The sequence below is a fragment of the Myotis daubentonii genome, chromosome 2 (genome assembly GCF_963259705.1).
Source record: "Myotis daubentonii chromosome 2, mMyoDau2.1, whole genome shotgun sequence".
Classification (NCBI taxonomy): Eukaryota; Metazoa; Chordata; class Mammalia; order Chiroptera; family Vespertilionidae; genus Myotis; species Myotis daubentonii.
In genome coordinates, this window is record NC_081841.1 from 137922611 (window position 1) to 137949626 (window position 27016).

General features: G+C 41.7%; 1 protein-coding gene across 7 annotated transcripts in view; it reads right to left on the reverse strand.

Moving 5' to 3' along the window:
* The window catches only part of AKAP11 (A-kinase anchoring protein 11), a 72535-nt gene extending 64296 nt beyond the window's left edge, over positions 1 to 8239 (reverse strand). For 3 of the 7 annotated variants that reach the window (XM_059684719.1, XM_059684715.1, XM_059684712.1), the window contains exon 1: positions 7661 to 7800. The gene's annotated coding sequence lies outside the window, so the exon portion shown is untranslated. Of the gene's footprint in view, positions 1 to 6196; positions 6288 to 7085; positions 7182 to 7660; positions 7801 to 8060 lie in introns of those variants that run through there. The other 4 variants (XM_059684714.1, XM_059684716.1, XM_059684717.1 and 1 more) reach the window with 4 other exon arrangements.
* Positions 8240 to 27016: the final 18777 nt, after the last annotated feature.

Genomic DNA, 27016 nt, shown 5'->3' on the forward strand with positions numbered 1-27016 from the left:
ACACCAGCGAGGGCCTCAAATACTAATATTTTCTAACCTCCACCTCGTCCTCTTTGGCATTCATTTTATTTAGTTTTCCAAGTTTATTTTATATCTACCATTAGTTTTTACTATGCACATAACTCCCTAATATGTATGTAAAGGGTGTCCCAAAATTCCCGCAAGAAGTAATTTTGATAGAAAACACAGGTTTATAATTAAAAATTATAAATTTTTTATTGATTCATAAAGTATACAGTATAGGGTTATGTATGGAATAGCATATCGGGTAAATGGCTTCCACGGCTTTGCTGGCACATACGCACTCTTTTGTTGAAATTTTCCATGGCCGTTTTGCATAAATGTGGCTGAATTTCGATGAGGCTCATTTTCATCTTGATGGCTTGGTTAATCGACAAAATTGTCGCATTTGGGGTTCAGAAAATCCACGAGTGATTGTTGAGAAACAAATGCATCCACACCGTGTCACTGTTTGGTGCGGATTTGGGGCTGGAGGCATCATCGGACCATTCTTCTTCGAAAATGCGGCTGCTCAGGCAATAACAAAAGAGTGCGTATGTGCCAGCAAAGCCGTGGAGGCCATTTACCCGATATGCTGTTCCATACATAACCCTATACTGTATACTTTATGAATCAATAAAAAATTTACAATTTTTAATTATAAACCTGTGTTTTCTATCAAAATTACTTCTTGCGTGAATTTTGGGACACCCTTTATATCTTCAGTACACTTTGTGAACTTTAGTTTCAGTTCCTTATGTTCAATTTTCTGTTAGGTACTTCTAAGGAAATGTCTCAATTACCCCAAAATTAGTATGTTTGAAAACTGAATGAAACTTTTCTCTCTAAACAGTCACCTCCTGCATTCTTTGTATCAGGAAGAGTCAGTAAACCAATTAAGCCAGTAAGCCAAGCTAGAAACTGACCTTCCCCTCAATCGCTACAGACTACCATATCTAGTAAATCACCAAGTCCTGACCCATCCTCCTCCTAAACTTTCATCAAATCTACTGTTTCTTGCATCAGCTGAACTGCTACTGACTCTTCATGAATGTTCAAGGGCCTGCCTAGGAAGGCTTGGCTCATCTCCTTGCCCAAACAGTAGCCACCTCCGTTATGCTGCCAAAGTGGTTTGTACTTTATTTCTCTGGTGCAAATGTTTGCATGCTTCCCTCCTATTGTGAGTTCCTTGGAGATAAAAGTGTTTTATTATATTTGCACTCTAACACAGTAAGATTCAAACATCTGCTCAATTAATAAATAAAAAGTAATTCATTTTAAAGTGCAAAGTATGCCTTTAAATGTTAAATGGGTACATTTAATGAATTATTTGAGAAAATAAGACTACAATAATTTCTAATTTTATAATATTTGAGAAATATTTACAATATGTGCTCCAAACATACATTCTGACAAATCCCAAACAAATGGCCAAGTGTTAAAAATTAATATTCTGTTCAATATGACTATAACAAAACAAAATATGTAAAACATTGGTTTTCAAACATTACACAATAGGCAAAGCAGGACTATGATCCGGCTACATCCTTGTCACAACATAGGGAAAGGAAAGCCAAACTGTCTGGCAGTCTTACCTAGCTGCAGAAACAAAGATCAGAGTTTGGGAAGGCCAAAGTGTCTAGAATTTGTAGGGCAGAGTACTGGAGAGAGAGCTCAGGAAGAGTAAGAGCTTTAGAAATGTGCAGATGAGTTCCCCTAGAGTCCCTGGCTCAATATTAATCTGTGCAGAGTATCTGAGGTTGGGAAAATAACTACCAAAGAGCAACAGGCCAAACAATCCCTGGATCCAGCCAGGGCTTGGAATAGTTTGCATTCTCACCAACCGAAGTGGAAAAACCCTGCAATATATCAGGCAATGGATGGACTCCTAGAGACTGGGAAAAAACAGAGGATCAAGAGAGAATCCAAAGGGACAACTATAATAAAGTGTTCCTGGGGAGGTAAACAAAGAACCACAAAAAGGTAGCAGTATGAAAAGCAGGTGAAGTAGAATTGGATTTAGACAAATTTACTGTGATTAAATTCAAGAAATAGTCTTAAATATGAAGTGGTCATCACTAGACTTTTAAACTCCTGAGAGTGGAAATTATATTCTTTCTTTCTTAATATGTTTTATTGATTTTAAAGAGGGAGGGAGAGGAAGAGAGAGAAACATCAATCTGAGAGAGAAACATCAATCGGTTTTTCCACATATGTCCCAACCAGGGATCAAACACACAACCTGGGGATGTGCCCTGATCTGGACTAGAACTGGTGAACTTTTTGATGCACAAGACTAACACTCAACCAACTGAGCCACCTAGGACAGGGCAGAAATTATATTCTTTCATCTCTGAATGCTGTAGAAGCCCATATCATAGTACCTGCCGAAGTGTACTCAGTAATAATATATACATCCTTATATTGTGCCAGCCAGGCCCTGCTTAAATGCTATTAAACAGAATTCAGATTTCTCACAACAGAAGTTGCTGTTATCATACCCATTTTATATATAAGGAAAATGAGGCATGTAACAGTTACATAATTTGCCCTAACTCATACATCTAGGAAAATCTGTCCTGAAAGAAAACATTGCTTAAAACAAGTTCAATAAAGTTCTAGGGGGAAAACTCAAAACTGCAGGATGTTAAATACATCAGAGGTACCCTTCCTTTCCTCCCTGTCCACACCCCTTTCTTAGAGAACTTTCGGTACTCAGTCTAAAAAAGTACAAACTGTGAGACACACCTAAGTCTCCTCTCCATCCATTTTCCCAGTTTCATCTTCCCCCAACCACAGCCCACTGAACTGGAAGTGGGTACCTTCAGAAAGAACCAATCAGATTCTTTCTTTAGAAATTCAGAATTCAGATACAGAGGTATTTGGTGAGAATCATACTTCAATACCAAAGTGAGTCTGGTGTTGGCACCATGACAAATCAACGTTTCATGCAAACCAAAGTTATGGGGAAGCAGAAACCAGGAGCTTTAATGAGAGGGACAATCTGAAAAAAAAAAAAAAAACAAAAAAAAAAACACAAAAAAACTGGGACATAACAGAGTACTAGTAGCAGAAAACAGAGTAGCAGAGAATAAGACCATGAATTCCCAGGAAAAAACTAGAAGACTAACCCTCTGAAGATATTTTGGTTCCTAGGACACTGAGCTGGAGTAGACTTCATTAAATAGGCTTTAGAGGCAGTCATCTAACTGTCTGACAAACACCTTTTTTTAAGTAAGTTAATTCAAATGGGTTTTTGTTCCTCACAAATAATCCTCAAGTCATTAAAAGAGGTCAATGAAAAAAAATTGAGTAAGCAACTACTATGCTCTTCCCAATACTTTTTGAGGTACATTAACTCTCTTTTCAGGATGAGGAAAAAGAGGCTCAGTAATGTTCATAGATCTGCCAGATTCCCAAACCTGAAATTCTTTACAATTTACCTCATTTTCACTCCAGTAAACATACTCCCTGTTTCAGGCCACTACATCACCTCTTACTTCTTCCCATGAAACATTCTCAGACTAATCCAAAAATGTTAAAAATGTTTTCTCCTTTTATCCTGCCAAGTTTCTAACCTATATACAGGGTGGAGCAAAAGTAGGTTTACAGTTCTGGGTACATAAAACAAGAGTTTATTCTTGTACTATTATTTAATACTAGAGGCCTGGTGCAGGAAATTCGTGCACCGGTAGGGTCCCTAGGCCTGGCTGGAGATCAGGGCCGATTGGAGTCTTCTGGCTGCTGTCCAGGGCCTTCTTTCCAGCTGCCGGCTGCCAGCCAGGGCCTTCCTTTGTTCCACGCCACCCCCTGGTGGTCAGCGCGTCACAGCAAGTGGTCAAACTCTCGAGGGGACAATTTGCATATTAGGCTTTTGTTATTTAGGACTAGAGGCCTGGAGTATGGATTTGTGCACTAGTGGGGTCCCTTAACCTGGCCTGCACCCTCTCGCAATCCAGGACCCCTCAGGGGATGTCAGAGAGCCAGTTTCAGCCCGATCCCCACAAGCCAGGCCTAGGGACCCCACCAGTGCACAAATCTGTGCACCGGCCTCAAGTATGCATATAAGATCTTTGGTTAATCTCTTCCCTCCCTCACCCCTCCCCCTTCCCTCTGAGATTCATCAGTCATGTTTCCATGCCTGTGGTTTCCGATCCTGCATTGAACGTCTGCCCCCTGGTGGTCAGTGCGTGTCATAGCTACCGGCCGGCCAGCCAGTCCCTTGGACTTTTATATATATAGACTAGAGGCCCCTTGCAGGAAGATTCCTGCAAGAATAGGGCTTCCTGCAGCCAGAGCGAAGCAGAGAAGGGAGTGAAACACACCGAGGCGGGCTTCACTCCCGCCTCCGCCGCCCCACTTGCTTCTCCGCAACTTCGCTCCCTTCTGCAGCGCTTGGCTTCCTTCTACATTGTCTTCAGTCTTCGTTCCAGGCCTGTGTATGCAAATTAACTGCCATCTTTGTTGGGTTAATTTGCATACTCATCTGATTGGCTGGTGGGCATAGTGGAGTGACACCAATTTGCATGTTTCTCTTTTATTAGTGTAGACTAGAGGCCCGATACACGAAGATTCGTGCAAGAACGAGCCTTCCTTCTCCTGGCTGCCAGCACCACCTTAGATCCGGCTGGAGCCCGCCTTTCCGTCTTCCCACGCTGCCCAGAGGCCCAGAGTGGCTGAGGCAGTGCAGAACACCTGCATCCCACCCCTGGCTGCTCGGCGCCTGTGTATGCAAATTAACCCACCATCTTTGTTGGGTTAATTTGCATACTCACTCCTGATTAGCTGGTGGGTGTCACAAAGGTACGGTCAATTTGCATCTTTCTCTTTTATTAGTGTAGGCTGTAATATTTTCTATGCAAACTGTAAACCTACTTTTGGCCCACCCTGTATTTCAAATGCCTCAATTTCTAGTAAATATTTTAAAATAAAATGAACTTTTATGTATAAAAGTTTGGTCTGTTTTTAAACTGATAAAGTATTTTTCTTTCCTTTCACCACTTCACCAATATAGACACCCTTAACTCAAGCCCAGGCTAAGCTGTTAACTTTTCCTGACCTGCCCCCACTTCTTGTTCTGTCCAAGTAGTTCACTGTATTATTAAAAGGTAGGTGACTTGACAGAAAAAGAACAAATTCAGCTTACTTAAATAATTATTCTACCCAAAGTTACTCCAATTACTTTTCAAAGGCAAGACAAAATAACTAACACTTACATTCTAAAAGCTTGAAACCCTTGCCAAAAGGTTATAAAGACCAGTAAAAATAAATAAAATAAGTCCCTTTTCTATCCCTGAATATCACTTTGCCAATATGGAATGGGAAGGAACTTTTTAAATGTAGATGGGTCTCTTTTTCCCATTATCAAAAAGACATTTCCTAAGTTTTTCACATTTTCTCCAAGTATAGACAGAACTCCACTATTTATAAGTGAAAACTTCCCTAAAAATGAGCAATAATGTATCATCTGATTGGGTTTGATTTCCTTTTCTAGAAGGTAAGTTCCTAGAATTAAAAAATATGTATATAATATTTACACATATACATATTAAATATACTATCCTTCTTCCAGCCTCTAAAGCAAAAGACTTCTTCAGTTTCTAGACTTACCCCAGGAGATCAGAAGCTAGAGAATTTCTCACTGTGGTTCAGGGTCTTCGGCAAGTACCATATCCTCAACAACTAGGATATTATCACTAGTCTTTATCAATAACGCAGTTATGTGGGTACGTACGGAAATACACTAATGGCTAGTTACCAGTTCATCTTGGGATCCCATTTGTTCCAACTGCCCTACATTCTTTGACCTCTCACAAACTGCTCTGTTATAGCTGCAACTAACAGTGAAATTCACTGGCAACCCTTGCAGCAGTGCTGCTAGAAGGAACATAAAAAGTATGAAAACCAGGGTATTACGTGAAAAAAACTGTTTTAAAAGATTCATTAAATCACAATATTTTAAATGTCCTAATCATGCGCTGAGAACTATACTTCCATTTACTCTAAAATAGTAATTAAAATCATCTTTGCATTATCGAGAACCCCGTATTTTCTGAGTATTTCCACACATATCAAAATCAATATCAATCATTATAACATCCGTAACAAGGTGGGAAGAAGCTAAGAAAAGCTTACATGCTTTGCGAGGGACTGAATAATCACAAAGCTGAAAAGAGAACCTGAATTCTTAACTCACGTTTGCACCAGGCCAGTAGATGTCTCAGCAGTATGTCTCGTCCTGAAATTTCCTTAACATCTTAAGCAAAATCACCTTCAGTTTAATAAGGCTTTAGCGCACGGCGTTAAGCAGAAGAAAAGAATTGTTACCAAATCATACTACGGTGGTGGTTTAGATTGTATTCCTATAGTCTTTTTGTCAACGTTTTTAATACTTTGGTCACATCTATGTGTGTGTGTGTTTGTTTATAAAGCAGCTTAGATGCCTGGAATAACAGACGTATACTCAATCCATTCGGAATACGGATGACCAGCATTTAAACGACTAACCAACCGCCTTAGAGAAAATCTGACCGAAAATGCAAATTTCAACCCTCTGAGGAGCTGCTTGACGCCTTCCATTTCTGCCACACGGGTTGCGCCTGGTTCCAGGGCTCAAGGATTCTGACAGTGAAGGATGCTGCTGTTCGGGGACAAAGTGCAACGTCCTCTCCCTCCTGCACACCCTCCTGTGCGCGCACCACGCACACAATCTAAGCACACGCCCCACCACGCACCGAGCGAACACGGCTCTGAAGACCACCCGGGGGATGGGAGCTGAACTTGTCACTCAAAGGACTGCAGCTCCGCCGCCGCACGCTGGACCCCAGGACGACTCTCCAGCCCCTGTACACACACACCCTCGCCCCGTGCCCCAGGTTCCCCCCTCCGCCCCGCTCCTCCCTCCGCTGCCTCCTCCCGCCCTCCTCCCACATCCAAGCGAAGGCGCAGCTCAGAGCAGCCCCAAGTCGGAGCAAAGGCTGCGGACAGGCGGAGGCTGGGGCGCCGGAACTGGGCCGCTCCATCCCTCGCGGTCCCACACCCCGCCGCCGGCAGACACGCGGCGAAGGGACCCGCACGCAGCTCACCTGAGGACCGCAGCCTCCGCAGCCCACAGGCTTATCACTAGCCCGCAACGACCCGGTGCGCGAGCTGCAGAGCGGCCGACGCCCCGCCCGCTCTGCTCCCAGCCCTCCCCCTCCCCGCCCCGCGGCCCGCCCCCGCCCTGCCCACCCCGGCTTCCGCCGCCGCAGCTCGGGCCCGCACCACCACCGAGTCCCCACGCCTCCCACTCATTCTCGCGAGAGGGTGGCGCGCCCTCTCGCGAGAAGAACCTCGTGACCCAGCCCGCGCAAAAGTGGGTGGGCTTTTAAAAAAGCCAAGAAAAGAGAAAAGCTTCTCACGTGCTCCGCGGCGGCGAGTGGAGCGGCCTTCACGTCACGTGAGGTGGAGACGGCCTCTCCATTGGCCGGAACCCGCACAGCCGTGGGAGCTTTAAACTCTGGCTAACCTATGAACCTGCGGCGAACGTCTTGCGCGCTTCCTGATCCGTTACCTTGGAAACCGTTTAACCCTTTCCTCCGGCAAAACACCTCAAGCGTTGGCTTGCTCGGTGGGTTTGGGTCCAGGCCCTGCCTCCTTCCCTGGGACCCCTCAGTCTTACCGCCTGGGGTCCGCTGGACTCCTTCTCCGTCATAAGCAAGCTTCGCTTTCTTCTCACTCCGGGCCCTTTCCCAAGCGGCAGCCCCACCAACGCTGACCGCTCAAGTGCGGCTCATCCCTCCGGTGGCTCCGCCCCTTCTCCTCAGCATCTGCCGGGAGGACCACTCAGAGCGCACCAGCCAACGGCCCTACGGAACCGCGACCGTTAGCATCCGGGAACCCCGGGGCCCTAGTGCTCATCGCGACGTCTCCACGCGCATCGGGCTCGGGGGTAAAAAGCATTGGCCACGGAGGCGGCGAGCTCCGGTGGAAGCTGGTGTGAGCATTACCCTGAGAATCGGGAGGCCAGTCCAGTCAAGCTGCGCCTCCTCAGGGGCATCTGTTCCTCGGGGTGGACGTACCTGGCAGATGAGAAAGACGCGTTTAGGAGTATCGCATCCTGCCCTGACGGGTTTGGCTCAGTGGACAGAGCGTCGGCCTGCGGACTGGAGGGTCCCAGGTTCGATTCCGGTCAAGGGCATGCGCGTTGGTTGCGGGCACATCCCCAGTAGCGGGTGTGCAGGAGGCAGCTGATCGATGTTTCTAACTCTCTATCCCTCTCTCTCTGTAAAAAAAACTGAGTTTTGCCCTGTGTGGGAGACAGAGCAGGGAGGAAAGAGCATTAAAGAGCATTTCTATGTCCATTTCTTCAAAGTGTGTGTGTGTGAGCGCCTGCAAGTGTTAGCCATGACTCCAGGCTGTCGAGTGGGCAGCGACGAAGACTGGTCTAGGGTCTAGGGCTCTCTTAGGAGGGACCCAAGTAGGAGGGAAAACGTCTGTGGGCATAAGCCCCACACAAGGAAACATCCCGGGTGATGTGATGGTGGCTGTGATCAGGCGGCTACTTGAGGGGCGGCGCCCTTGTGAGGAGGAGAAACAGCGATTTCCACAACCAACACCAGAGGAGAGGGCTTTCCAGGCGAAATAAACCACTAACTCCAAGGCCCTAGGTTGGGTTTGAGGAGAAAAATGAGGAAGTAAGAAGAAATAAACTTGGAGAAGCAAACAAAATGGGCCAGATCCTGTAGGCTCTGTAAGCCAAGAGAGGAATTGGGAGTACAGTTTTAAATAGGGGGAGACACCCACGGTTTACTTTATAAATAAATAAATAAATATTTTTCCTCCAGAGAATGGATCTTAAGGAGGCCACAGAGGAAGCAAGAAGATTGGGAAGGCCCTAGCCGGTTTGGCTCAGTGGATGGAGCGTCGGCCTGCGGACTGAAAGGTCCCGGGTTCGGTTCCGGTCAAGGGCATGTACCTGGGTTGCGGGCGCATCCCCAGTAGGGGGTGTGCAGGAGGCAGCTGATTGATGTTTCTCTCTCATCGATGTTTCTAACTCTCTATCCCTCTCCCTTCCTCTCTGTAAAAAATCAATAAAGTATATTTAAAAAAAAGAAGAAGATTGGGAGACGTGTAACCCATGTGAGAGACAGTCCTGAAAGACTTAATTTCCGATGACCTTGACATTCCTCTTTTAAAATCGATTAGGTCAGAGCCCTAGTGCTGTTTGCTGCCTTTTGTTGAAAACAGCTGGACAAGTATTCAGTTACTGTTACTTAATCACAATAAGATAAATAGATGGGATTTTTTTTTTTTTTTGTAGTTGTTATTTTTGGGGAAACGAATGGCCCAAAAGAAAAGTCACCTTCGATCTCCTTTCCCCTCCAGTAACACCACGCTGATAAGCACCTCTTCTAATCTTACAGTCGGTTCTAAGCAAAGGCAAAATAAAGTGATACTCATAAAGACATTTATTCCCAAGTATGTCACTTGAAAAGATAGAGGTTGAAGGTCGGAAAATGAAGGCGTTTTCCTAAAACAGAAATCCAGAGAGTTGAGTTCCCACAGGAAAACCTCTCAGTAGCTGGTGAGGCAATCAAATCACGGTGCCTTATCCTCGAGGCTCTGCTTCCTCATACACCAAACAGGGCACCTTTAACCAGCCTGCATGCACCCAGGTGGGTAAGCCTGAATTCCACACAACAGTAAGACGAAAGCCAGGAAAGGAAATGAAGTGCATTTTTATAAAAACCTAACAGTCAACAGCACAAGTCAAATGAAATTGGACGCACACGCACACACACACACCCGCTGAGGGACTATGAAACTGGTTAATACAGATGCCAGGAGTGCATCTAAGAAACCTTGGCCTTCTCCGCGAGCGAAAGCAAATTCATCGCCACCTGCTGAACCTCACATTCCCTTTCTCTACAGCTATTTTGAACCTATGATGTATTCAATAAATAATGATTCATATGTTCCTAATCAAGATTTTAAAATAGAAAATAAATGTTTACAAGGCAATATCTTAAAGTTTAACAATTTTAATGAAAATAAGATTTTAAGAAAACTTATAGGGTTAGTTTTTCAAAGGAAATTACTAAAAAGAGAAAAGGTGTTATTTTCACAAATTAAGACCACTCTTAAAAGACTGAAAGAATTGAGCACTCTTTTGGTGCCTTTTGCAGTTCTGGTGTGATTACCTGAAACAGCTGCTTGGTACTGCCAATTTAGATGAACAATGGGCTCAACTCTACCATTCTAACATGAATTAATAGAGCCATAAATCCTCCCAACTCACCCTAGCAAGACAGTCATTGTGGTCAATTATTTGGAGTACAATGAAGATAACATCAGAAGAAATTTAGGATTGAGATCCATTTTTATAGATACCCCTAGTTCCTGAGTCTTTTTAAAATTATTTTCTTTTTTAACAGCTTCATTGAGATATAACCAGATATCATACAATTCACCCACTTAAAGTGGTTTATTTATTTATGCATGCATGCATGTATATTTTCAGAGTTGTGTAGTCATCACCAACATCTAACTTTAGGACAATTTTGCCCCCCCCACCTCCACCCCTCCAAGAAACCTTATACACATTAGCAGTCCATTCCCTACTTCATCTCTAACCCTAAGCAACCAATAATCTATTTTGTGTCTCCATAGATCTGCCAATTCAGTACATTTTATATAAATGGAACTATACAATATGTCATTGTTTGTGTCTCACTTCATTTACTTAGTATAATGTGTTCAAGGGTCATCCATGTAGCATGTATCTGTACTTCATTTCGTTGCCAATTGTATGGACATTTCACATTTTATTTATCAATTTACCAGTTAATAGACATTTGGGTTGTTTCCACTCTTTCGCTATTATGAATAATGCTGCTTTGAACATTTGTATACAGTTTTGTATGGATGTTGCTTATTCTTTTAATACTTTTAAAATAAAATGCATCCAGTTTACAAAGTCCATATTTCTTTTCCTAGCACAGTTGCTTTGCTCCTAGCTTTGTCTTTTTTGCCTACTGTTTGAGGTATGTGCACTCTATCCCCATGGGGTTGGCATTTCACATCTGACCATGCCACTCCCCTGTTCAAACCCTCCAATGGCTTCCTATGGTTCTACCCAAGATCTACCTAACTTTCTCCTCTGCTCTCTTATCATTCTCCCTCTCAGACAGTTCTCCTTTCAGTTCCTCAAGTAGGGCCAGACCCTCCCTGCTTCAGAGCCTTCCCACAAGCTGTTCCTTCAGTATCGAATGTTCTTTCTCTGTCCATCCTCCTTAGCCTCTTGAAGGCCAATGAATCCTTCAGCATTCAGCTCTACTCTCATTTCCTCAAGAACTCTTGTCCTGACTCCCCCGACTAAGTAAGCTCCTCCTTATCTATAACTCTACTTTTTCTTCAAAGCACTTATCAACTTACAATGATTTTTATTTGAGTGATTACATATTTAGTTAATGTCTGCCTCCTCTATTAGACTATGGGGCCCATGAGCAGGAACCACATCTGTTTTCACTTACACATGCCTGGCACATAGTGGATGTTATTAGTTATTCAATAACTATTCACTGGAAGAGAGGGAGGGAGGGAGAGGGAGTCTTTGTGTGTTCTACTTTTTCCTTCCCTTGCTCATGTTGAAATAAATCTCTAGGCCCAAGATGGAGCCATTCCTCCCCAGGGTGGCACATCAACAAATCAAAACTTAGATAACTTTGATGTCCCTGTAAATGCTCTGCTAGACCAGAAATGCAGTATGTCCAGTCAGCCAATCCCTAAACATCAAGCCAAGTTTGCGCTCTATACATATTTTCTTGTTCCTTTTCACCCCAAACAAGGTTGACTATGTGGCTCCAGCCAACCAGATATTTTTGTATTTTTTTTCTTCCTTTATTCATTACCCAATAAAAGCATCCTGCCTTCCAGCCCATTTTGCAGTCCTTCAAATGGTGATTGTCTGCTTCATTAAGTGTTAAGTAAAGTTTAATTGTATCATCTAAATTGTTTTATTTCCTCATTTTTTACACAGGGATTTTCAGTAAAGTCTTAATAAATGTTAGAAGCCCAATCTATACTTTGTTAAGGGGAATTAATGCAAGTTGAAAAGGATGGTAGGGGACATAAGTTTTCCCTGCCAGTACTACCTACAGAAGGGGGATGTGGAAAAGGGAAGGCTAGTGGTGTACTAAAGAGCCACGTCAGAGTGTGACAAGTAGAAAAACACAGGCTGGGTCTGAGTGTACCTAAGACTGTGCCTAGGAAGCCTCAGCTGTCTCCAGGGGACATTTTAGTAGGCTAATTTCTAGCAATGAAGTTGGTGGTGTCTCCTCCACTAGGAATTTTGCTATTTAATGGAAATGCTGCTTTTATGTGTTTACATTGTCTAATGGAGCCAAGACACTTGAGTTCTATGTACATGAAAGAATTATGACCCAGAAAGGCTGAATGATTTGCTCTACATCACATGGGAGGCTAAATGTCATAGGTTCAGACTAAAATTAGCTGGTTCGGTCTGGTTCTACCTTTCAATAAGCATACTGCACCACGTGAGCCCCTCAGCTGAATCCTCCTAATGACCTTCTGACTACAAAGGCAGGATCATCTTTCCCCAGGAGCTTTACACTAGCAACCTCTGGCAGCGAGAAGCAGATTCCAGGTCGCTTCCTGTTTGAAATCTTGAGTCTCCCTTTGACCCACTTGCTGAATTCCTGTTTCCGGCCTGAGTGATGGCCCCAGCTGGCAGTTCACTTATAAAAGAGGAATGTCAAGTCCTTTTCCACATTGCTCAGATTTGGGATTTTGTTTTTTTATGATGATGATTTAATACAACTCATTTTGTAGGACATTGGAAAACACAGGAAAAGATAATGGTAGTTTATATGCATTATTTATTGTATTAATACTTAACAAACCAATGAAAAATATTCTAAAAGTGGAAAAAATATGGACATTACCATTTCACTAGGCATTTAAACATGTAAAAATGTGTTTTAAATTTAAAAGATGAAGTATCTTATTCATGCCTTTGTTTTAAAAGCATGTATATTATAGCACAGCCTGTTATATAGTTTATAACATACACTTACATAACTCTTTCTCTTTTGTAGTGAAACTCTTAAAGAACAGAAACACATCTTAACTGTTCTTATAACATGATACTTATTAATAATGTTTTTATATATTGTAGGTGTTCACTGAATGCTCAATGACTTTTAAAATTGTGACTATGATTATTAGTACCGATGATAGTTCAGAAGTGCTGTGCCTAATTAAAGACCTCTTGAATTAGCAAAATAAATTTGAGTGTCATTATATATCATACTCAAATATAATGATTCTTCTGATTTAAATCATCATAGTTAATTACTGATTTAATTTCCAATATGTGAAATACAGGTGTACTGTCTTTTAAGAAAATGTAATACATAAATGTCTAAAATTCAAAAACAAATAATCATACCTAAATGTAATTACTTCATAAGAGGTTTTTTTAAAAAAAATATATTTTTATTGATTTTTTTTTAGAGAGAGGAAGGGAGAGATAGAAACATTGATGAGAGAGAAACATCTCATTGATAACCTGCCTCCTGCACTCCTCCCTCCACCCCCCCCCCCCCCACTAGAGATGGAGTCCATAATGCAGGCATATGCCCTGACCTGGAATCAAACCTACGACCTTTTGGTGCATGGATCATCAGTTCAATGTGGCATGAGCACTGGCTGGGCCATAAGAGAGTTTCTAAAATATCATTGCCCTCCAGATTTTAAATGGTTGATATAGAGTTAGTTACAAAAAATAAATCACAAAGGTTTGTAAAAAGCTTATGTTACAAAGAAGCACAAATGTTATCAAGCATTTCAAAAGCATTTAGTATAAGTAAATGGAAAAATGCTTTAATTTACAAAAAAATGTTTATGTACAACTTTTCCAAAATGTCTTTTGTCAGAGGTGGAACAGTCATCTCTTCATGTGCACCAATAGCATACATTCTTACTACTTTAAAAAATACATTAGATAACTTCCCCTGGATTAGGTATCTTAAGGGCAAGGGAAGTCTTTTTTTAATTTTTTTATTGATTAAATTATTACATATGTGTCCTTATCCCCACATTACACCCCATAAGGGAAGTCTTTTGAATATAGTCATGACCTTATGACAAAATAAAAGATCCTAGAACAAGCTGTTCTGGGTCTATTATTCCTTGTTGCTTAACTGCTTTGCTTTTCAAATGAAATGTTAATTTAACATGCAGATAAGCAAATCTTTATTCCTTACTTAACTCACATGAAATTCAACAGAAACATTCTTCTGTGATTAGGAGGATATTTCTGTTGAATTTAAAAGTAGGTAATTCTCATGCATGCAAAGCATGAATATTACATGCCTACTTCTGGCCCAGGAAGCATTAAACATTGTGGGGGAAATATGGGTTGAAAAGTAGCAGAACTTTTAAGCTGCCTTGAATGCTTCCAAGACTTTAGGAAATCCCTCTTCTAGTTAGGGTTTTAAACCATTAAATTATGCTAGTGATGTCTGGTCTAGCCCCTTACTACTTTTGACACTTATTTGTTTTGGATTCCCTGAGGTCATCCTTGAATAGATTTGCTCCTCTTCCCCTTAAAGGAACTGATGAAATCAGCCAATGTTCCGAAAACAGATGAGGATACCTCATAGCCATTCCTCATAAATTCCAAAGTAGCCTACCATCTCTGGATTGTTGGTTTACTGGCCTACATCACTTCGTGCTCAGCACAATCTTCTTCCTCTGCAGGATGTGGCTACCAAAATACAGCAAATGCAACCTTAGAATTCTAGTATGATGCTCAGAAGAAAAGAGGTGTAGTGGCCTACTCTAAGCTAGTCAGTCTACACCTGCATGAACCAAGTGAAATACAACCAGAGGTGAAGGGACTAGAAAATATGTCATATGCAAAATGTAGCTTGTTGGTATTTCACCTGGAGAAGGGAAGACTCACAGGGATATAATAAACTGAAGTTGAAAATCTTAGACATTTATTATTCCAGAGGGAAAGGAATGGATTTGGGTTCAAATATAAGGGGGAAAATAATGATCATATCTTAAAATGGAATAAATTATCTTTATAAACAGTGGGTATCAACTTTCTTGGCATGCATGCAATTTCTCTCTTTGTTTTTTAAACTAATTTTAGACTGAGAAACATCGATGTGAAACACATTGATGGGTTACCTCCTGTACGTGCCCTGTTGAACCCGCAACCTAGGTATATTCTCTGACCAAAAATGGAGCTGGTGCATGAGATGATGCTCCAACCAACTGAGCCATCAGCCAGGACTGCTATTTCTTTTTAAAATACCCTTTTTAGAGCCCAAATTTATAAGGTCCTAATTTCTTACTTTGTCATATTCTGCTCTCATCTGTAAATTGATTTAAAAACTCCTTCTTTTCAAAGTTTATCTTTATCTCACATTTGATTATACAGGTTGCTAGTCTTATCAGTTGCTGTAATAAGATTCTTACAAAGATCTTGTTATCTTGAAACATCATGCCTGTACACAGGGTATAATGAGTGTAACAAGATTCCTACAGAGCTCCTGTTTAACAGTTTAATGGCCTATAGTGTTCCTTCTCAGATGGTCAGTAGCTATTCTGAAATTGACAAATAAACTTCTGATGGAAACAAGGTGTTCAGGAAACTGAAGTCTGATAAAACACCACACTAATTTTTGTATGTGGCTTGAGGAAATTAAATTCTTTTATGGGAAAGAGAAATCAACATTTCGCAAGATGCTTGGGCTTTAGTGTCAACCTGATGCCCTTCAAACTTTAATGTTAGTGTGCATTTTTTATAACTTTAAAAAGTCATCATGCCGAAACCAGTTTGGCTCAGTGGATAGAGCGTCGGCCTGCGGACTGAAAGGTCCCAGGTTCGATTCCGGTCAAGGGCATGTACCTGGGTTGCGGGCATATCCCCAGTAGGAGATGTGCAGGAGGCAGCTGATCGATGTTTCTCTCTCATGGATGTTTCTAACTCTCTATCTCTCTCCCTTCCTCTCTGTAAAAAATCAATAAAATATATTTTTTTAAAAAAGTCATCATGAACATATCTTGCTGACTTAATTCTTAATACAATTCTAAGAATTCTCAGCTAAGTTCCAGTAGGAACTAAAGTCCTCAATTGAAGTTGGTGGAAATGTACATTATTCTATTCAATTCCTGACCATTATTACCTCTCCACACCAGCATCTACTGAAGTGCATGCATTTCTAAATGTTCTCTCCGGTAAGGTCAGTGCTGCTTTCTGCAACAGCATCCCCTTGTTAAAACATGACCGGACAATGCCATGTTACAAACAACTTTTTCTACAGAAATAAAACTTGATTCTTAGGTACCATACAGATCTGTCGGCCAGTCCTTTCTGCCAGGACATGGCAAAGGCTTCCTCATTGTTTTCAGTGATCTGACTCAGCACTTTCCCTGGGGACAGGATTTTGTGACATCCTCTGGTCCTCCATCATGAACTGGCAATAATATATGAAGAGACTAAGCAAAGCCTCTGCTTGCCCTCAGAGAATCCTCTCTCAAATCACCTGCATGGCATAGAACATTGTCAGCAGTCTGCCCTCTTTTTATTTGTTCACTTTGGCTAACTTAAGGTTCTACTTTCTTTGACTCATGATTTCAGATAACCGCAGGTCAAAAGGAGGAAGAAATGGAATGGAATGAGGGAGAAGGCATACACGAGAACAAATCCCTGCTGGGAGAAGCCAGAGGCTTTCTGTGCCCCATGCCAAGAATTCCGTTTCCCTGGGCCACCTTCAGAGTGGATTTCCTCAATGAGCTCTGCCTTTCAGTAATATAACACCAACCTCATGGCTGTTCCAATAATAAGTGGCTCACGTCCACCTACGCCAGCAGCCACTGGGATGTTCATACTGGTCATCTTTTACCTCTACAAAGGCATCAACAAGATTGCTCTGCGCTAAGGAACCCCATGTATTTATATTCAGGGTGACTTTAGATTCTGTTTGTGCCTGGTACTATCATGTACAAGCCTGGTATAATCACAGCGTTGCCTGTGGCTAGCACCTCTTTCCTTTCTCAAAAATATCTGTTTAGAATGTGAATCATAGTGATATCTTGCTTTAGACAGGACCCCCCATTTTTTTTACCTGTCAGGTCAAAATAGCTTGTCCCAGGTTACTACCCCAGCCTACTAGCCAGACAGGAATAACCAGCCAGACCCTAAAGCTATATCTCCAACCTCAATCTTCCCACTACCAAGATAACTAATCGGTCATTTCTCCTTCTTCCTGTTTCACTTGTTTATTTAAATGTCATCCACTCTTCCCCCAGACTACCAAGTGTACATAAACTACCTTTTCTAATAAAGGTACTTCTTAGACTTAATTCTTTTTGTCAGTGTTTGTAGATGTAAAATATGTTGAGAAATTCTAAGGCACAAAGGATAACCGACAGGCTTTCGTAAGGAAGTCAAAGTGGCCTTCAAATAATGTTAGCAGTGCTACCCAGGGATAACCACACCGGCATGTTACTTGTCTCAATAGCATTGTCTCCCTACAACCTTTCACAAAGCTGATGGCACCCTTCTCACCTCTGCAGCATTATGGCCATCATCATATTGGGAACTTACAGCTCCAGCTCCAAAATGCTCACAAATTCTTCAGCTCTCAAATTCCTCATCCTGCCCAATTCAACTCCTAGCCTTCATGCTAATAAAGTATATTTAGGAATACGTAGTTCATGTTATACCAGATTCTTAGATCTACTGGGGAAAAGCCCTGTTCTTCAAAAAATGGAATATAAGCAGAAGGCCGAGAGCCTGCCATCTCATCTCTGCTTGTCATTTGTGGTCCTTGGCCATTACCTTACAGGGATGATGTAGAGACCCATAATGCTGGGATTTCTACTGTCACGAGGTCCCTATAAAACTCCGTATTCCACTTGGAGGAGGAGGCATCACTTCTTATCCCCAAGGATCTGACCCCCTGTAACCCCCCGCCCCCCCAGAATTCCTGAAAAGACATTTGGCAAGAAGCCTCCTTGAGATAAATTTCCCTAGCCTCTGCTTCTGCCTAGCTGCTGCTTCATTCACCCATTGCCTTTGCCTCTCTACAACCCATTCAAGGCTGGCAGGGACTGTGTCTTGATGGTCATTAATCCCCAAAGGTCTGTCATGGAATTAGGCACTAGGCATCAGTTGGGCAACAAACACATTTCTGCTCCTCTATACTTTTTAACTCTCTTTTCATATGCTTGCCTTAAGGGCTGGCCTGAGGAATGGGCTGGGATCAGAGTCAGTAGCCTTGAAGATGATGATGCTTCAGGTTGGGTATAGTCCAGTTGCTAAAGAGGCTAAATCAGGCATGAGCTGTTGTCTCTAAAAGGGTGATAGAGAGGTCTTGGAAGGAAGCAAGAATCCAACCTAGTATAGAGTCAGAGAGAAATCTTCAGATAGAAGGACCATGCTGTTTAAATGCAGGCCTATTCAGGGACCTAAGGCAAAAGGTTTGCTAAGTGTTGTATTTTATAAAGCAAGTAGCTAGGGAGCATGCCTGCCTTCCTGGGCACAAACTTAAGGGACTCATGGTGTTCCAGTCATCTCTTAGACAGAAGGTTTTATTTCCAAGTACTTTATCTCTAGGACTGAGGAGTGAGGGAAGGTAAAAAGAGACAGCTGTGTCCTAATAAATGGATTTCTATTTTGAGGGCCTGGATATCAAGAGGTTTAATCTGATCAGTCTGACACAGGTTAGGAAGGAAGTCTGAAAGCTTAGCAAGTGCTGAGGGCTGTAAATTTTCATCACCCTTAGCTGGAGCTATCCATTACACTCATTCACTAGATGGGGACAGGCTTTAGGCAACAGAGCTGGTGGAAATCCTGTCTGGAGTTCAGTTCCATATCCCAAAGATAGTTTATGAATGCAGTGGGTGTCAAAGGATCTAACACTAATTACAGGAGGTGATCCAAAAAGCAGACAAATCACAGCCTCAGGGACTCTAGGCTTAAGACAGACTCAGAAATACAGACTGACAATGGTAGGCACTAAGAAAGTATATCAACAAGTAAATTGGCCTCCATCTATATGACTGCAAGAGTGGGACACCAGTTGGGGGAAAGGCATGGTCAAAGCAAGGGAAGCTTCCAGTCCTCCATCAACTCCTTAGTTACCAAGGACCTCAGGCTTAATGAAAATAGAGGAATCAAGTCTTATGAATCAGGGAATCAAGTTATTATACTGGGAACATAACATTTGAGTCAACACTAGAGTATTTTATGTACCTTAAAAAAAAATTGATGTAAGGATAAAACCGAGAGCCTGGTTCTGCAAGGAGAAGATGGAAATGGAAGATGGGAACTAGATACAGTTTTAAATTATGGACATTTAAAATAAATTAAAAATAATATAACATCTCTTTTTTAGAAGTAAAATATTTCAGGGACAGCTAAAGCCTCATTCTCTACTATCCATTTCTCCTTCTTTTGTTTCCATAGAACACCACCATCCTGAAATTGATACACATTATTACCATTAATTGTTTTATACTTATACTGTATGTGTATGAATCCATAAACAGTTTATACTATTTTTGAATGTTTAAAATTTCTGCATATATGTTATCATGTCATATCAACACTAATAAAAGAGAAAAATGGTAATTGGCGTACGACGATACGCTTTTCATTGGCTAATCAGGGCTATATGCAAATTAACTGCCAACTAAGATGGTAGTTAATTTGCATATGTAGGCACAATGCAGGGAGGCAAAAGGGAAAGCAGGAAGAAGCCCCCTGCCACTGACAGTGATCGGAAACCCAGGGGGGAGCTAAGAGCTGGGGGGCAGGGCCAAGGCGGCCCTGGGGCCGCCTTGGCCCTGCCCCCCAGCCATGATCGGAGAATCAGGTGCCTTTGCCGCCCTGGCCAGTGATAGCAGGAAGTAGGGGTGGAGCCAGCGATGGGAGCTGGGCACGGTCGAAGCTGGCAGTCCCGGGAGCTAGGGGCCCCTTGCCTGGGCCTAAAGCGAAGCTCACGATCGCGGGGCGCTGCAGCTGCGGGTCCCCGCTGCCCGGGCCGGACGCCCAGGCCAGAGGCGTCAGGCCTGGGCAAAGGGCCGATCCTGCGATTGGAGGGTGATGGGGGTCAACGCCTGAGGGCTCCCAGTATGTGAGAGGGGGCAGGCTGGGCTGAGGGACACTCCCCCCCACACACCCAGTGCACAAATTTTGTGCACCGGGCCCCTAGTCTATAATAATAAAAGGGTAATATGCTAATTAGACCGGACATCCTTCTTGACGAAGCTGGGGCTGGAGGGCCCGAGGGAAGCCAGCTTGGGTCCCAGGTGCCTGTGGGTGGCCAGAGGAGGGAAGCAGCCCAGGTGCCTGCGGGTGGCCGGAGGAGGGAAGCAGCTCGGGTCCCGGGTGCCTGCGGGTGGCCGGAGGAGGGAAGCAGCTCGGGTCCTGGGTGCCTGTGGGTGGTCGGAGGAGGGAAGCAGCCTGGGTTCTGGATGCCTACGGGCGGCCAGAGGAGGTAAGCTTGGGTCCCGGGTGCTGGAGGGAAGACAGTGCCGGCAGCAGGGGGAAGGAAGACCTACTCTTGCATGAATTTTTGTGCATTGGGTCTCTAGTCCTATATAATAAAAGGCTAATATACAAACTGACCGAATGGCGGAATGACTGGTCATTATGATGCACACTGACCACCAGGGGGCAGACACTCAATGCAGGAGCTGCCCCCTGGTGGTCAGTGCACCCCCACAGGGGGGGGCGCCACTCAGCTAGAAGCCGGGCTTATGGCTGGCAAGCACAGTGGCGGTGGCGGGAGCCTCTCCCGCCTCCATGGCAGCACTAAGGATGACCGGCTGATGACTTAGGCCCGCTCCCTAAGTGGGCAGTCGGACATCCCCCGAGGGCTCCCGGACTGCAAAAGGGTGCAGGCCAGGCTAAGGCAACACTGCCCCCCCGCCCCCGGTTGCACAAATGTTGTGCACTGGGCCTCTAGTATACATATATTTGGAAACCGGCTTAGTCTTTCATTCAACATTTAAAAATCCAACATATTGATTAACACCAGTTGACTTAATCCATTCAATGGTATGAGTTTATTTATTCATTTTTTGACTACTAAATATCTCTATTTTTCATTAATACATTCTTGCAGTAAATATAATTGTACATATATTTTTGTGACCATATGTGTATACCTAGGAGTGGAATTGGTGGGTCATAGATCAGATGCATCGTCAGCTTATGAGGTATTATCATATAGGTCAGCAATAGGTACTGATTTATATCCCTACTTGTAGTGTGTATAAATTTCCATTTCCTTCATCCTTGCCCCAGAGTGTTTTATCTCACAGTTTTGCTAAACAGAGAGACCTAAAGTGATATTGCATTTCCCTGGCTACAGTACTATTGAACATATTTTAGGTGTGTATTGACTATTCTGACTCCCTTTATGGAAATTCCTGTTCAGACAATTTTCCCATTTTCTAATGGATTTTTTTGTTTTAAAAATTAGTTTGTATGAATTTATACAGATGGCAGAGAAGCACACAAAAATGATGCTTGGTAACATTCATTATTAAGGAAATGCAAAGTAAAACTACAATGAGACACCCTGACCTATAAGAACTTACCTTTTAGAACTGCCTTAAAAACTGACAATATAAAGTATGGCAAGGAAGGGAGCAAATACTCATACATCAATGGTGGTAATAAAACTGGCACAGCACTTTGGAAAACAGTATGGCAGTTTCTTATAAAGTTAAACATATCATTTATCAGATGAGCTAGAAACCCTGTAATGTTTACCTGAGAGAAAGGAAAATACATGTTCATACAAAATCTTGTACACAAATTTTTGCAGTGGTTACATTCATAATTACTCCAAATTGAGAACATCCTAATGTCCCTCAACTGATGAATAGATCAACAAACAACAAAAATCTGGTATATCCACATAGTGGAACACTACGCAGCAGTAAAAATGGAAAAACTACTATATAAGCAATGAGATGACCTCAAATATTTCTATGCTAAGTGAAAGAAGTCAGACTAAAAAAGCTTTGTACATATGACTCAATTGAAGTGACACTTGAAAAAGGCAAAAATATAAGGATAGAACATACATAAATATCAGGAGCTAGAGGGTCTGGGGGAAGGGGAGAGGAATTGATTACAAAGAGGGCCTACAAAACTTTTTTTAGATGAAATAAATATTCTATACCTTAATTGTAGTGCTAAATATTCAGCACAACTGTATGCATTTGCAAAAATCATAGAACTATACTAAAATGAAAGTTTTCCTGTTTGCAAATTATATCTCAATAAGCCTGACTTTAAAAAATAAGTTAGTTATAGGAAATACACATATATAGTATACATGATAGATGTACATATATATCATACATACATATGCATATGTATCATGTACACTAATCCATGGTAATTTGTATGTTTGAAAATATTTTTTCAGTCTATGATCTGTCTTGTAACTTTATATGTTGTTCATTATTAAACAGAACCTTAAAATTTTTATTTAGTCAAATTTATGAATCTTTTCTTAAAATGAGCTATATCTTTTATACTTTATTTAAAAATAATTCTTACCTGACTCAATAACATAAAAATTTTCTCTTGTGTTTTCTTCTAAGAAGTTTGATTTTTGGTTTCAACACTTATGTCTCTTGTTTATTACAAATTTATTTTGAGCATGGTATGAGGGAGGAATCTAATATATTTTTATTTTCCCTTATGAATACCTAATCATTTCAGCACCATTACTTGAACAACTTTATCTCCCTCCTTAATTTTCAAGTATCAACTTTATTTCTTAAAGTTTAGGGAACATGCCTGATACTGCTCATATTTTTCTACCTTCATATTTTATTTATTTATTTTTTAAATAATTTTTATTGATTTTAGAAAGGAAGGGAGAGGAAGAGAGAGATAGAGACATCAATGATGAGAGACAATCATTGATTGGTTGCCTCCTACACGTCCTTCACTGGAGATCAAGCCCGCAACCTGGGCATGTGCCCTTGACAGGAATCAAACCTGGGACCCTTCAGTCCACAGGCCAAAGCTCTATCCACTGAGCCAAACCGGCTAGGGCGACCTTCATATTTTGTCCTTTAAAATAATATGGCATTCTACAAGCCCAAATCTTGTCAATTCTGAGAGAGAACCTTGACAGCAAATAAAGTGTTTATTATATGCTCTCTTTTAGAAGAAAAACATCTCAAAAATAACTAGAACTCAAAGTCTACCTTCCAAGTTAGTTTTAAAATTTTTTTATCCAGTTAAAAAAGTAAAATCTTCATAATGTAAATATATTAAGTATTCTAATAATATATATCAAGCATCCAAAATCTACAAAAAACTAACCTAATACTGTGATTAAAAACAGATACATTTCCTAAATAATATGGCCAGCCCTGAGAAGGGCCCATTGGAGAACTTACCTAATGGAGTTGGTGTTAGTGTCTGAGGGACTTTCTCTTGAGTCTGAGCACCCACAGGATTTCTCTCTTGAACTCTTGCTCTCCAGCTTCCACCTGCTAGGGTGGTGGTCTGATTAGGATTCTGCCGGAGCTTCCTGAGTAAGGTTAGAGACCTTTCCTGAGCTCCCTTAAATGACTGAACTTATCTCTTGGATTCCTACATAAGCAGATGACCATCTTGAACCCATACATGGCCCCTAAAAAGAAAAGAAAATAGGAAAAAAATGTGGGATACAGATAAACTAGTGTGTAGAGGAAAATTAATACTTTACATGTTTTTATTAATAGATAATGAGAATATACTAAGCATCCAACTCAAGAAGTTAGAAAAGTAAAAGAGAATAAACCCAAAGAAAATAGGATGAAATAATATCACTATGATTAGACAGTTTTACCCATATTCCACCATACATTCAAAGAATAGACAACTTGCAGAAGGAACCAAGATGGCAGCACAGGTAAACAAGGTGCTCTTGTTCTCCCAAGATCACATCAAAATTACAACTAAAATACAGAACAACCATCATTCCAAACTGTCTGAAATGGCTGAATGGAAGTCCTACAACTACAGAATTAACGAAGAAAGCACACTGAGACAGGATTCAGTGTGCCCCATACCTCTTGATAAATGCCCGCAGGCCTGGCACTAAGAAGCAGCTTGCTAAGGGTCACAGCTTAGTCTTTCCCAGGCACCTCTAAGCCAAACACAAGGAGCAGCCACCTGCAGATCCCTCTGAAGCTCTTGCCAGGAGGCCTCAGAGCCAGTGCACCCAGTGGACAGCTTCAGACCACACTAGATTACAACTCTGCACATCCACAAGCAAGACACTCAAGGGTCAGACTCAGTGAGCACCAAAGCCCCACTGAAGCAAGTCCTGCTCCATAGGGGTGTCTCCTGCACAGCAGCTCTTCCACTGTAGTTGTGGGTGATCCTCACAGCCAATTTGCCTAGGGGTCAGTTCCTCCCAATGAAGCCAATAGCAAGTAAGAATCAACCAAAACAGGACAGCCCACAGAGGGGTGCACCTAGAGGGCCCAGCTCAGGTGATTGGGGAGGCTGAGCCACTGGGCCCCACAGGACTCTTACTACACAAAGCCATTCTACCAATTCTGGGAGACATAGCAGATCTAACTAATGCAATGAAACAAACACAACAAAGTAGCCAACATGTGGAAACAAAGAAATATGTCACAAATGAAAGAACAGAAGAAATCTTCAGAAAAAGATCTAAATGAAATGGAAGCAAGCAAACAACTGGATACAAAGTTCAAACAATGATTATAAGGATGGTTAAGGAACTTAATGAGAGCTTCAAGGCACTTAGTGAGAATTTCAAGGACCTTAGTGAAAACATCAAAGACAGGAAAAAGAACCAGTCAGAAATGAAGGATACACTAACTGAAATGAATAATTTACAAGGAATCAAGAGTAGAGTAGAGGATACTGAGAATCAAATCAGTAATTTGGAATATGAGGAAGCAAAAAACACCCAATCAGAAGAGCAAAAAGCAAACAGAATCCAAAAGTATGAAGATAGTGTAAGGAGCCTCTGGGACAACTTCACATGATGGGGGTGCAGGAAGGAGAAGAGAGAGAACAAGAAATTGAAAACCTATTTGAAAAAGTAATGGCAGAAAATTTCCCCTACCTGGTGAAAAAAATAGACTTACAAGTCCAGGAAGCACAGAGAGTCAAAACAAGAGGATCCTGAAAAGGCCTACATCAAGACACATCACATTAGAATGCCAAAGGTTAAAGACAATGAGAATCTTTAAAGCAGCAACAGAAAAGCAGTTAATTTCCTACAAGCGAGCACTCATATGACTCTCAGTTGATTTCTCAACAAAAACGTTGGAGGCCAGGAGTTATAAGAAATATTTAAAGTGATGAAAAGCAAGGCTTTAGAGATTACTCTACCCAGCAAAGCTATAATTTAGATATGAAGGTCAGATATAGAGCTTCCCAGACAAGAAAAAGCTAAAGGAGTTCATCACCACCAAACCAGTATTACATGAAATGTGAAGGGTTTTCTTTAAGAAGAAGAAGAAAAAGATAAAAAAATATGAACAATAAAATGGTAATAAATACATATATATATCAACAATTGAATCTAGAAATCAAAATAAATGAACAAGGAATCTAATGAACAAAATAAAATGATGAATAAAATAGAACCAGCCTAGCCAGCATGGCCCAGTGATTGACCACCAATCCATGAACCAGTAAGTCAGGATTCAATTCCTGGTCAGGGCACATGCTTGGGTTGTGGGCTTGCTCTCCGGTAGGGGGTATGTAGGAGGTAGCTGATCAATGATTCTCTCTCATCATTTATGTTTCTATCTCTCTCTCCCTCTCCCTTCCTCTCTAAAATTAATAATATACATTTAAAAACTAGAAGTAGAGGCATGGAAACATGGAACAGACTGACGAATCACAGAGGGAAGGGGGGAGGGAGAGATGGGAAGAGTAACCAAAGAAATTATATGTGTATATGCATTACTCATGGGCACAGACAATAGGGTGGTGAAGGCCTAGGGTAGGGTGGGATCTGGTTGGAGGAGGGAAATGGGGGCTGAAAGGAGGGGGGATATCTGTAATTCTCTCAACAATAAAGGTTAAAGTTAAAACATTTTTAAAAAGAACAAACAGCTCTATTATTTTTTAAAACATTTTTGTTGATTGATTGATTTGAGAGAGAGGAAAGGAGAGAGAGACAGATAAGTGAAACACAGAGAGAAACATTGAAATGTTGTTCTACTTATTTATGAATTCATTGGTTGATTCTTGTATGTGCCCTGATTGGGGATTGAACCCGCAACCTTTGCGTATCGGATGACAATGCGTTAACCAACTGAGCTATCCATCCAGAACCAGACAACTCTATTCTTACACAAGTCATGTCACAGAATAAAAAAGAGGAAATGCTCCCTCAACTCATCGTATGAGCTACTGTGACTTTAACTCCCAAACAAGTCAAAGACAGTGAAATATCACGTATGAACATAAATGTAAAAGTTTTAAACAAAATATTGCAAATGAGATAATCTCTTTGTTTATTTTTTGAAGACTAGCTAGGAGACAAGCTTTGTGCAATGTGAAAAGGACAAGATGAATAATGTATGCTCTCTGTCCTTAAACAGCTAATTTAGTGGGAAGAGAGTTGCATTAATAACTATGATCCAATATAATTGCTCTACTCAAGCTATGTACATAATGGGAACAAAGTATAATGGGAACAGAGACCAGAATGTCTAAATTTGCCTCGGCAGATTTTAGAAGTTTCCACAGAGAGATCACTTGAGCTGAGGCTTTTGATTAAGCAGGAGCTTGGCAAGTGGAAAAGAGGTGGTGTTGATATTGGAGGTAGAGAGGAAAGTAGGGATGTAATTTAGGGTAGTGTGTGTGTGTGTGTGTGTGTGTGTGTGTGTGTGTGCTCGCTGTATGTGGGGTGAGAGGAGAATGAAAAAGACAAGGATGAGAAGAAACAGTCATTCAAAGGAAAGTTTGGAAGCTTTCCCT